This window comes from Nannobrachium achirus (assembly GCF_963921795.1).
Source record: "Nannobrachium achirus genome assembly, chromosome: 2".
In the NCBI taxonomy this organism is placed as follows: Eukaryota; Metazoa; Chordata; class Actinopteri; order Myctophiformes; family Myctophidae; genus Nannobrachium; species Nannobrachium achirus.
This window is the reverse complement of record NC_137811.1, coordinates 75173224-75185658: the sequence shown is the minus strand read 5'-3', so window position 1 is coordinate 75185658 and position 12435 is coordinate 75173224. Positions and strand designations below refer to the sequence as shown.

Genomic DNA, 12435 nt, shown 5'->3' with positions numbered 1-12435 from the left:
GACCGCCTGACCGTCCTTCAAAATATAGACTAAGGCCATATACCTCCCCTAAACCAAAGAAAGCACAATGGCTTGCTTACACTGGGGTCCTTTACTCAATTAATACAAAATAAATCACAATATTAAAATGGCAGACAAACATTACAACACGTTCTCATCCCTACCGCGTATCACGCAAGACGCCCCGTCAAGTTGCCTCACTGCGTCTTGTCTAAACTTCAAAGGAATCACCGCGTCTTGTCTAAACGTCAAAGGACATGCCCAAAGGCCTCCATTTCAGACGCTTTAAGTCATCCTCCCACTCTTTCAGTCGCCTAGCGAGGTAACCATGGCAACGCGTCAACGGAGCGCTTGGAGCGCTTCATTTTCAGAACCGGGATGCTGTTTTGATCATGTATCAAAACAGCATCCCGGTTCTGCAACTGAGAGCTCCATTGTCAGAACCGGGATGCTGTTTTGATCGTGTTTTAAATGCACCAGATCACACACCATGAACCACCCACAGAATCCTGTAATTTTTCTGTGCATTTCAATACTAGATTTGTAATTTTTCGATGGCTAGATGGCTTAGAAAGGACAACGTTTATATTCTTTCCAAATATAAAATCAAGGTAGGTTGCAGGAACACACTTCCTAATGAGTCACAGAGAATGACGTTTGGTAGGCCAATCAGAGGTGGGTAAGGGCGGGTCTTCTCGGGAAGGTCGTGTTTTTGATTGGCTAATAGTGCCTGTCAGCATTGCTTTCACACAACACTGTGTGTGAGGATGAGGCTTTGTTTGTTTACAGTTTACACATGCACGCATGCATGCAGTGCCTGGCTGGTAGGAAGCTCACGGAGAGCCACGGATAACGTTTTGTCTTCTATTGCAAAGTCCATTCAGGTAAGAGTAAATACATTGTTAAATCCATCACTAATGTTAGGATGTGGTAGCCAATTGGGATGCGTGTGTTTGTTTCACTGTTTGATTGTCTGCTTTCTTGGGACATTTAATGCTAATGCTGTTGCTAAGCTGATTTAAACAACTACAAGCTAAAACAGGGGTCTTCAACGTTTTCAGGCCAGGGACCCCTTAGCTGAGAGAGAGATGAAGCAGGGACCCCTTAGCTGAGAGAGAGATGAAGCAGGGACCCCTTATGTGAGAGAGAGATGAATCAGGGACCCCTTAGTTGAGAGAGAGATGAAGCAGGGACCCCTTAGTTGAGAGAGAGATGAAGCAAGGACCACTTAGCTGAGAGAAAGATGAAGCAGGGACCCCTTAGCTGAGAGAGATAAAGCAGGGACCCCTTAGCTGAGACAGAGATGAAGCAGGGACCCCCTAGCTGAGAGAGATAAAGCAAGGACCCCTTGAGATGAAGCAGGGATCCCTTAGCTGAGAGATAAAGCAGGGACCCCTTAGCTGAGAGAGATGAAGCAGGGACCCCCCACTACACCAAGCCTATTTGCCAAAAATAGCAGATCTACAAGCTCTCAACATGGGAGGCGTTGAGAGCTTGTAGATCTGCAATTTTTATCTTAAGTTCCCCTCAAAATAGGGATTGAACCCCCAAGTTGTTAATTATCCTATCACACAAAGATTTGGCGCCCCCCCCCCCCCCCCCCAGGGCCCCTATAGTAACTCTGAGGACCCCCTGATGAAGACCCCTGCTTTATAGCCTATGCCCCCCCCCCCACATCCTTATTGATAGGACAGTAGACTGACAGGAAATGCAGATATACAGTACATAGCAATGCATATATAATAATAGTAGATATATAAGCTGCCGTGCTGCGAGTTTGTAGATGTGCTAATTTTGAAGATCCTTGAGCAACATGGTTAGAGTGCATATGCTATGGAATAAACTAGTTTATTGTCCTGCACAGACGTGCAGGACACACTACCCTGACACCAAGTGACCAACTGGCCCACTATGAGCCTGTAGACATCTATTTTTTGAGTATGACGCGTGTAGATCTGCTTTCTTGGACATTTCTGTAGTCAATCAATTACCTGGTTATTACATCTATTATGATATGTAAATGCAACCCAATCATATTCTGATTGGGTTGCATATGATGATTTTTTTAACCTAGTGTTCAGGTGTATGGCTCTTAAATTTAAATTTATGTAATTGAATTCTATTGGTTCATTAACTAATTGATTGTTGACACCCACCATGGAATATGACCTATTTATAGGCTCCAATGCCACTCACTTGTAACTTGAGAAAGCCCTGTTGGGCGAAACGTTGTCGGTTGAAATTAAAAAACGTGAGAGCATTATACGTGTGCGGACATTATCCTTTATTCATTGTTTCCTGGATCCAGCACCGTATACACATTTTGGGGATGTGCATATGCTATTCCTTTGTTCTGTGTGTGTATTCTCCTCAGAATAGGGATGCGAGGGTTCATGTTGTTAATCTGAAAGAATGATCATTTCACACAAAAAGTGCTGCGAGCTTGTTGATCTGCTGTTTTTGAAGAAAAGAAATTAGTGCAAGTTTTAATCTCTTTTAAAAGCGAACATTTGTAACACAACTCCCTGCACTCTCTAACACTGAGAGTGCACAAATGGAACCAAATGGATTTGGTTCCATTTGTACTTTGTCAAAGTTAAGGGGAGACCTTCAAATTTGTCGTACTGGTCGGGCCAGCGGTTAACAGCAGCAGACTCTTGTAGTTCTGGTGTGAACAGTTTTTGCACTTTTTGTTTTAGTAAAAAATTTTAGTCTAAACTCAATTCCACTCTCATATATTCATATAGGTTGATGGAGGATGGGATTCCGTCATCTTATGAGGACCTAACTGGAGCATAGCTGGTACAACCTGCAGGGAGCCTCTGCTAAGACACTGCGAATATACACCCAAGCCCTGGTCTTCTCTGCAGCGGATTACTGTGCCCCAGTCTGGAGCAGAACCCCCGTGCATGGCAAGGTTGATGTGGCTATCAGTGCCCTCCGTATCATAACTGGATGCCCGAAGCCTAGCCTACCCCAGTGTCCCTCTTCCCATTCGTCATGGGAATAGCCACGGCCGGCTGCCTCCCACGTCCTGAGATGCTGGCATGGCTATATGCGACACCGATGAAATGAAACTAGCTTTTACTTTTTCCTCCACGTCGCTGACTCCAGTTGCAGGAGCGCGTTGTGCAGAGCTTTGTTCAAAATAGCTGAGGAACACACTGGAACAATGTTGACGGACATCTTTTCCTATGTTGGATTGGATTAATACCCTTGGTGTCAATGCGTTGGAAACGTGGAGGTTTTACCTGCCTTTTTTGCTTTGATGCCGCCTTTTGTGGACCTGCTTTTACCTGCGGCTATGTGGACCATAACACCATGTACATACATACATACTGCTGCTAAGTGGACCTAATCTCATACATACATACATACATGAACTTTACACTTTGAATACGGTACATCATCATTGGCAGGATCTGCTGGTAGGGCTCTGGGTGGCATAATAGCAAAAAAACAAACAGCTGGGTGATCTGGGATATGCTGCTTACTCCAACTATTTCACACGTGTGTTTGCCCTGTCATGGACTATTATGGCAGGTGTATGGGGCTCAAACACAAATATGAAAAGGGCAAATGGTCCAAAATAGAGCGATACAGTATTTCCTAGGTGTGCATACATTTGCCCAGGTATTGGCAATAACAGGAGATATGGGATGGGAACCGTGTGAAGTAAGGTGGAAGGGCAGCATGGTAGCCTATTGGAATAGATTAATCAGAATGCCAGAAAATAGAGTTGCCAAGAAAATATTTATTTGGGATGTATCAATAAAAGGTGCATGGGCATTGGGCAAGTACTGTGGATGAGATGCCCCTGCACCTTGAAACTGGTAGATACAGAGGAGTAGTGGAGGAAGAGGGGGTTTGTATTTATTGTGACATAAATGATATTGAGAATGAGTTCCACTTTATGTTCTACTGCCCTTTGTATCATGAGCTACGTCAAAGACTGTTTAATAAGTGTAAAAACCTAGATTTGATATGGTTAAGTGACGCAGAGAGACTTTGTTGGATTTTTGAACACAAGATATTTGCACTGGCAGAATATTTAGAGAAAGCATGGGACAAACAGACAAAGAAAACATATATGTAAGGTATATTTATTTTGTTTTGTCATTTTCTTTTCTTTTCTTTATAATATTATTGTTGTGCACTGTGTGCAGTTTCCAATAATGGAATGTGGTATTGTTTATTCATGTTTGGTGTCTTATAAGCTCGCAAGGGATGGGTCTTTTCGAAGTATACCATGACACGAAAAAAATAAATAATAATAACCGGTTATGCTTAACGGTTACACAGTTAATTTTCATAATAATATGATCGCATTGTCCTGGTCCTGGATACTGATGATAGCCAAAGATATTATTATGCCAAGGTACTATATTAGTGTTGTGTTGGTGGTGAAGGTTTTCCATGAGGTGATTTATATAACCAGAATACACTGTGCCCGTTTGTCTTCTCATTCTGTATGCCCATGGCAAAGAGCATTTTTACTAAAATGTCCACCTGCTGGACAGGTTATTCAATGATTGGAATTGATTAATTCAGAATCAAGCATTCAACTAAGCTGTGAGTTAGATGATGAACATGTTTCCCCTCTCTCTGCCCTGTTTTTTTCCTGAAAATAAGTACACCTGTAGAATGTGACCACAATGATTTTGATTCACAGAACAAAAAAATTGTAATACAATCATGAAATCATGTTTTCATTCCCACTTCAGTTCTAGGACACTTCGTAGCAACACCAGTGCATATTACCAGTACACAGGATGCCAAAACATGTAATGTGTGATGTATATGTGCCAAGAACAATAAATTCCAGGAATATGTATCATGTCTTTGTGTTTATTGATAATGAAATATAGCTATGTATTCAAGCAAATTGTGCTGTTACAGTATGTCATACATACGTACATGTTAGTACAGTAGGTGTATAATCCAGCTATATTTGCAGACTAAGGTGCTCTACACACGGCAGGCGGTTGCCGTCGGGGCTGCCGCTAGGATCAGCGGTGGCCGCACCGCGGTGAGACACAAACACACTCGTTCAGTGATTAAACGCCGCGCGGTATTTCACAAAGATGAACACAATCCATCTCTCACCGCCCGCGTACGCATGCACAAACGAGCACGCTCGCGGGGGATTTCACGGGGCCGCGCCCGCTCTCCTCGCCGCCCCAAAACTTAGCTGCACGGCTGAAAAAGCCGCCCGCCTCCCGTTGAAAATGAATTACTAGCAGGCGGTGACCGCGTACCGTCTGGAATCCCCTTTGATGTGCTTTACAGTAACAAGGACAGAGATCACCAGGCAGGGAGTTTCACTGCCAACAGCAAATACCTGGTTGTGATACTGTAGTGTTATATTGTAGTAATAGTGTGTTATTACTGTCATATTACATAGTGATACAACCTTTCTGTCATGATATGATATAGTACTATTGTCAGTTTGGTTTTCATCATAGCTTTCCATCAACTGGACTATACTGTATATGAGGCAGATATGTGTACAGCAGGGTTCCCCAATTAGTTTTCCCCAAGGGCCGAATTATGTCTAGGATACCAAGCCGAGGGCCACAACATTGCAGGGGGTGACGGTGGTGTTCCCACTACTCCAGCGACAGTTTTCGTCGTTGTCAGGTGAAAATCTTGAATGTCTAAAACTGTTCGTTTTGAATTTATCATATTAAAAATGATTTAAACTAGTGAAAACAGCCGATCTACAAGCACACAACGCTTCGCGTTGCGAGGCGGCGTTGTGTGCTTGTAGATCTGCTGTTTTCACTACTTTTGTGCGACGGCCTTGTATGATTTACGAAAGAACGTACAAATTTGGAGATACGAGATTTCCACCCGACAACGACGATATACTAGCTTTGTTGCTGCTCTTATACCACCATTATTACTGGGGTTGGTGTGGGCCAGACAGTAGCCCCCCGCGGGCTGCAAATGGCCCGCGGGCCGCCTATTGGGGAACCCTGGTGTACAGTATCAGATGTATGAACAGTTACAGATTAGTATGGGTCAAGTTGGACCCCCCTAAAGGAACTTAGTCCGTAAAGAGTCCCTGGAATCACCACTTCCTGAAAAGAACCAATCCACACAAGCTCAAAATGAGTAGCATCAGCAACCCGTAGTGATCTTGTAGATCGTCTATATTACAGTAGGTGCCACCGTACAAGGAATGCCTCTTGGTGAGGCCTACACTATGATCAATATCTGACTTTTATCAGAGTGGCAAACCCATTCTGTTAGAGTGGTCTGACGTCACAGTAACCCTAACCCTAAATCTAACCCTAAACTTAACCCTAACCCTAACCTAGAGCAGCAGTGTTTCTCAAAGTGGATTCCAGGGACACTGTGGGTTCCTTTAGGGGGGTCCAAATTGACCCATACTAATCTGTAACTCTGACAGTGTACAAATGGAACCCAAATGGACTCGTTAGGGTTCATTTGGCTCATTTGTACACTGTCAGAGTTAAGAGGAGACCTTGAACTTTGAAGGTTTGAGAAACCTAAACCCTGAAATCTACAGTGTTGTTAGCTATAAGCTGTCGCACAGTGCATCTACAGCATGTGGTACTTCTTGCCCCTCCAGTGCTTTACCCTGGGTTGGCTCCCATATTCAATTTTCTTGCCTCTAGTTCTTGGTGCTTGCCGCAGCTTGAGCAGTCCAGGGCCTGGCTACCAGGGCTCCAGAAGCAAGACAGTTCAGTTGCCTGCTTAAGTTAACTGCTGTTTCACTGCTGACAGATGCTGTTGATTTAACATCTTTCTAACTGTTCATACATCTGATACTGTACACCAGGGTTCCCCAATAGGCGGCCCGCGAGCCATTTGCAGCCCGCGGGGGGCTACTGTCTGGCCCACACCAACCCCAGTAATAATGGTGGTATAAGAGCAGCAACAAAGCTAGTATATCGTCGTTGTCGGGTGGAAATCTCGTATCTCCAAATTTGTACGTTCTTTCGTAAATCATACAAGGCCGTCGCACAAAAGTAGTGAAAACAGCAGATCTACAAGCACACAACGCCTCGCAACGCGAAGCGTTGTGTGCTTGTAGATCGGCTGTTTTCACTAGTTTAAATCATTTTTAATATGATAAATTCAAAACGAACAGTTTTAGACATTCAAGATTTTCACCTGACAACGACGAAAACTGTCGCTGGAGTAGTGGGAACACCACCGTCACCCCCTGCAATGTTGTGGCCCTCGGCTTGGTATCCTAGACATAATTCGGCCCTTGGGGAAAACTAATTGGGGAACCCTGCTGTACACATATCTGCCTCATATACAGTATAGTCCAGTTGATGGAAAGCTATGATGAAAACCAAACTGACAATAGTACTATATCATATCATGACAGAAAGGTTGTATCACTATGTAATATGACAGTAATAACACACTATTACTACAATATAACACTACAGTATCACAACCAGGTATTTGCTGTTGGCAGTGAAACTCCCTGCCTGGTGATCTCTGTCCTTGTTACTGTAAAGCACATTTAGTCTGCAAATATAGCTGGATTATACACCTACTGTACTAACATGTACGTATGTATGACATACTGTAACAGCACAATTTGCTTGAATACATAGCTATATTTCATTATCAATAAACACAAAGACATGATACATATTCCTGGAATTTATTGTTCTTGGCACATATACATCACACATTACATGTTTTGGCATCCTGTGTACTGGTAATATGCACTGGTGTTGCTACGAAGTGTCCTAGAACTGAAGTGGGAATGAAAACATGATTTCATGATTGTATTACAATTTTTTTGTTCTGTGAATCAAAATCATTGTGGTCACATTCTACAGGTGTACTTATTTTCAGGAAAAAAACAGGGCAGAGAGAGGGGAAACATGTTCATCATCTAACTCACAGCTTAGTTGAATGCTTGATTCTGAATTAATCAATTCCAATCATTGAATAACCTGTCCAGCAGGTGGACATTTTAGTAAAAATGCTCTTTGCCATGGGCATACAGAATGAGAAGACAAACGGGCACAGTGTATTCTGGTTATATAAATCACCTCATGGAAAACCTTCACCACCAACACAACACTAATATAGTACCTTGGCATAATAATATCTTTGGCTATCATCAGTATCCAGGACCAGGACAATGCGATCATATTATTATGAAAATTAACCGTGTAACCGTTAAGCATAACCGGTTATTATTATTTTTTTTTTTCGTGTCATGGTATACTTCGAAAAGACCCATCCCTTGCGAGCTTATAAGACACCAAACATGAATAAACAATACCACATTCCATTATTGGAAACTGCACACAGTGCACAACAATAATATTATAAAGAAAAGAAAAGAAAATGACAAAACAAAATAAATATACCTTACATATATGTTTTCTTTGTCTGTTTGTCCCATGCTTTCTCTAAATATTCTGCCAGTGCAAATATCTTGTGTTCAAAAATCCAACAAAGTCTCTCTGCGTCACTTAACCATATCAAATCTAGGTTTTTACACTTATTAAACAGTCTTTGACGTAGCTCATGATACAAAGGGCAGTAGAACATAAAGTGGAACTCATTCTCAATATCATTTATGTCACAATAAATACAAACCCCCTCTTCCTCCACTACTCCTCTGTATCTACCAGTTTCAAGGTGCAGGGGCATCTCATCCACAGTACTTGCCCAATGCCCATGCACCTTTTATTGATACATCCCAAATAAATATTTTCTTGGCAACTCTATTTTCTGGCATTCTGATTAATCTATTCCAATAGGCTACCATGCTGCCCTTCCACCTTACTTCACACGGTTCCCATCCCATATCTCCTGTTATTGCCAATACCTGGGCAAATGTATGCACACCTAGGAAATACTGTATCGCTCTATTTTGGACCATTTGCCCTTTTCATATTTGTGTTTGAGCCCCATACACCTGCCATAATAGTCCATGACAGGGCAAACACACGTGTGAAATAGTTTGGAGTAAGCAGCATATCCCAGATCACCCAGCTGTTTGTTTTTTTGCTATTATGCCACCCAGAGCCCTACCAGCAGATCCTGCCAATGATGATGTACCGTATTCAAAGTGTAAAGTTCATGTATGTATGTATGTATGAGATTAGGTCCACTTAGCAGCAGTATGTATGTATGTACATGGTGTTATGGTCCACATAGCCGCAGGTAAAAGCAGGTCCACAAAAGGCGGCATCAAAGCAAAAAAGGCAGGTAAAACCTCCACGTTTCCAACGCATTGACACCAAGGGTATTAATCCAATCCAACATAGGAAAAGATGTCCGTCAACATTGTTCCAGTGTGTTCCTCAGCTATTTTGAACAAAGCTCTGCACAACGCGCTCCTGCAACTGGAGTCAGCGACGTGGAGGAAAAAGTAAAAGCTAGTTTCATTTCATCGGTGTCGCATATAGCCATGCCAGCATCTCAGGACGTGGGAGGCAGCCGGCCGTGGCTATTCCCATGACGAATGGCAAGAGGGACACTGGGGTAGGCTAGGCTTCGGGCATCCAGTTATGATACGGAGGGCACTGTTGATAGCCACATCAACCTTGCCATGCACGGGGGTTCTGCTCCAGACTGGGGCACAGTAATCCGCTGCAGAGAAGACCAGGGCTTGGGTGTATATTCGCAGTGTCTTAGCAGAGGCTCCCTGCAGGTTGTACCAGCTATGCTCCAGTTAGGTCCTCATAAGATGACGGAATCCCATCCTCCATCAACCTATATGAATATATGAGAGTGGAATTGAGTTTAGACTAAAATTTTTTACTAAAACAAAAAGTGCAAAAACTGTTCACACCAGAACTACAAGAGTCTGCTGCTGTTAACCGCTGGCCCGACCAGTACGACAAATTTGAAGGTCTCCCCTTAACTTTGACAAAGTACAAATGGAACCAAATCCATTTGGTTCCATTTGTGCACTCTCAGTGTTAGAGAGTGCAGGGAGTTGTGTTACAAATGTTCGCTTTTAAAAGAGATTAAAACTTGCACTAATTTATTTTCTTCAAAAACAGCAGATCAACAAGCTCGCAGCACTTTTTGTGTGAAATGATCATTCTTTCAGATTAACAACATGAACCCTCGCATCCCTATTCTGAGGAGAATACACACACAGAACAAAGGAATAGCATATGCACATCCCCAAAATGTGTATACGGTGCTGGATCCAGGAAACAATGAATAAAGGATAATGTCCGCACACGTATAATGCTCTCACGTTTTTTAATTTCAACCAACAACGTTTCGCCCAACAGGGCTTTCTCAAGTTACAAGTGAGTGGCATTGGAGCCTATAAATAGGTCATATTCCATGGTGGGTGTCAACAATCAATTAGTTAATGAACCAATAGAATTCAATTACATAAATTTAAATTTAAGAGCCATACACCTGAACACTAGGTTAAAAAATCATCATATGCAACCCAATCAGAATATGATTGGGTTGCATTTACATATCACAAAGCATGAACATGTTACATACAAAGAGATACATATAATTCTAGGTTATATCTTTAATACAACACACACACACACACACACACACACACACACACACACACACACACACACACACACACACACACACACACACACACAGTTTAGATTAATTCCTATGGAGTGTGCTATATTGTATAGTCACTATAAAAAGTTAATAGATGTAATAACCAGGTAATTGATTGACTACAGAAATGTCCAAGAAAGCAGATCTACACGCGTCATACTCAAAAAATAGATGTCTACAGGCTCATAGTGGGCCAGTTGGTCACTTGGTGTCAGGGTAGTGTGTCCTGCACGTCTGTGCAGGACAATAAACTAGTTTATTCCATAGCATATGCACTCTAACCATGTTGCTCAAGGATCTTCAAAATTAGCACATCTACAAACTCGCAGCACGGCAGCTTATATATCTACTATTATTATATATGCATTGCTATGTACTGTATATCTGCATTTCCTGTCAGTCTACTGTCCTATCAATAAGGATGTGGGGGGGGGGGGGGGGGGCATAGGCTATAAAGCAGGGGTCTTCATCAGGGGGTCCTCAGAGTTACTATAGGGGCCCTGGGGGGGGGGGGGGGGGGGGGGGGGTCGCCAAATCTTTGTGTGATAGGATAATTAACAACTTGGGGGTTCAATCCCTATTTTGAGGGGAACTTAAGATAAAAATTGCAGATCTACAAGCTCTCAACGCCTCCCATGTTGAGAGCTTGTAGATCTGCTATTTTTGGCAAATAGGCTTGGTGTAGTGGGGGGTCCCTGCTTCATCTCTCTCAGCTAAGGGGTCCCTGCTTTATCTCTCAGCTAAGGGATCCCTGCTTCATCTCAAGGGGTCCTTGCTTTATCTATCTCAGCTAGGGGGTCCCTGCTTCATCTCTGTCTCAGCTAAGGGGTCCCTGCTTTATCTCTCTCAGCTAAGGGGTCCCTGCTTCATCTTTCTCTCAGCTAAGTGGTCCTTGCTTCATCTCTCTCTCAACTAAGGGGTCCCTGCTTCATCTCTCTCTCAACTAAGGGGTCCCTGATTCATCTCTCTCTCACATAAGGGGTCCCTGCTTCATCTCTCTCTCAGCTAAGGGGTCCCTGCTTCATCTCTCTCTCAGCTAAGGGGTCCCTGGCCTGAAAACGTTGAAGACCCCTGTTTTAGCTTGTAGTTGTTTAAATCAGCTTAGCAACAGCATTAGCATTAAATGTCCCAAGAAAGCAGACAATCAAACAGTGAAACAAACACACGCATCCCAATTGGCTACCACATCCTAACATTAGTGATGGATTTAACAATGTATTTACTCTTACCTGAATGGACTTTGCAATAGAAGACAAAACGTTATCCGTGGCTCTCCGTGAGCTTCCTACCAGCCAGGCACTGCATGCATGCGTGCATGTGTAAACTGTAAACAAACAAAGCCTCATCCTCACACACAGTGTTGTGTGAAAGCAATGCTGACAGGCACTATTAGCCAATCAAAAACACGACCTTCCCGAGAAGACCCGCCCTTACCCACCTCTGATTGGCCTACCAAACGTCATTCTCTGTGACTCATTAGGAAGTGTGTTCCTGGCTGCAACCTACCTTGATTTTATATTTGGAAAGAATATAAACGTTGTCCTTTCTAAGCCATCTAGCCATCGAAAAATTACAAATCTAGTATTGAAATGCACAGAAAAATTACAGGATTCTGTGGGTGGTTCATGGTGTGTGATCTGGTGCATTTAAAACACGATCAAAACAGCATCCCGGTTCTGACAATGGAGCTCTCCGTTGCAGAACCGGGATGCTGGTTTGATACACGTGTGTAACAGCATCCCGGTTCTGACAATGGTGCGCTAGGGAGCGCTCCATTGACGCGTTGCCATGGTAACCTCACTAGCACGACTGAAAGAGTGGGCGGAGAGCCAACAGCCACTGCTGCTTGAATGAACGCAAGGAGCCCAT

At 43.1% G+C, this 12435-nt stretch overlaps 2 long non-coding RNA genes across 2 annotated transcripts; one reads left to right on the top strand and one right to left on the bottom strand.

Annotated features, from left to right (window-relative positions):
- The first annotated feature begins 775 nt into the window (after positions 1-775).
- On the top strand, positions 776-4832 carry LOC308304352. Its single transcript, XR_013963053.1, has 2 exons — positions 776-884; positions 2748-4832. It is a non-coding gene; the product is annotated as an uncharacterized lncRNA (long non-coding RNA).
- A 2805-nt stretch (positions 4833-7637) lies between these two features.
- On the bottom strand, positions 7638-11975 carry LOC308294537. Its single transcript, XR_013962520.1, has 2 exons — positions 11796-11975; positions 7638-9726 (listed from the first exon to the last, which is right to left on the bottom strand). It is a non-coding gene; the product is annotated as an uncharacterized lncRNA (long non-coding RNA).
- Positions 11976-12435: the final 460 nt, after the last annotated feature.